This window comes from Eurypyga helias, unplaced genomic scaffold (genome assembly GCF_000690775.1).
Source record: "Eurypyga helias isolate BGI_N326 unplaced genomic scaffold, ASM69077v1 scaffold10872, whole genome shotgun sequence".
In the NCBI taxonomy this organism is placed as follows: domain Eukaryota; kingdom Metazoa; phylum Chordata; class Aves; order Eurypygiformes; family Eurypygidae; genus Eurypyga; species Eurypyga helias.
The window spans coordinates 20,333-21,239 of NW_010235299.1; positions in this window are offsets into that span (position 1 = coordinate 20,333).

Below are 907 nucleotides of genomic sequence, written 5' to 3' on the forward strand. Positions count from 1 at the left end.
GGCCGAGTTTCTCGTACTCCCTTGAAGACCAGAGCTTGGACTGGTAAGAATGCTGGGAGGCTTCCCGCAGGTTCTGGTACAGTTCAGGGAGGTACCAGTCCCTTAAGCAGCAGCAGCTAAGTGTCTTATTCCCCTCCCTCAGAATTCCCTGGGAATCTTACAGAATGAGAGGTGAAAAAAGAGTGACAATGCCCCACAACGTCTCCGGAAGGTGGGCGCTCGGTCACTGCAGGCAGGCCAAGGGCAAGGGGGAAGGCGTTAACTTCTGTTACCGCGTCGGGATTTTCCCTGAGGAGCCATGTCCTGCCAGGTGTGGGCCGAGCCAGCCAGAGACCCTGAGAGGGCTGTGTTTAACCTCCCTGCCCACAGCTCGGTGGTACGGGAGATCTACTGCCGTGTGGGCGGTTGGGTTGGCAGCGACCTGGAAGGAAACGGCTGCACTTCAGAGAGCTCTAGGGGCACTGAACTCCGACAGTGCCCCACAGCGTCCGGAAGGTGGGCGCTCGGTCACTGCAGGCGGGCCAAGGGCAAGGGGGAAGGCATTAACTTCCATTACTGCGTCGGGATTTTCCCTGAGGAGCCAGGTGAGAGTGCTCACTGTGGGCGTGGGAGGGGTACAGCTCAACCTTGGCATCTACTAATTCTACGCTAATTTGAGGGGTGCGAGATTCCCAGTGGGGAAAAGCACTTGGATTTATGTTTACAAACAAACAAAACCCCTAAATCAATTGTGTAAAAAGCAGCGATGCAGCACACACAAACCTGGGTGCTGCAGGAGTTTTGTTTCCCGAAATGCCGTAAGCCACGGCGCTGGGAAGCGGTGCCGGTGAATCTTTCTGGATAGGCTGGAAAACGTCCAAGTGCCCTGACGAGGCAGTTTGGAAAGCAGGAGCTCTGTTTGGTGTGG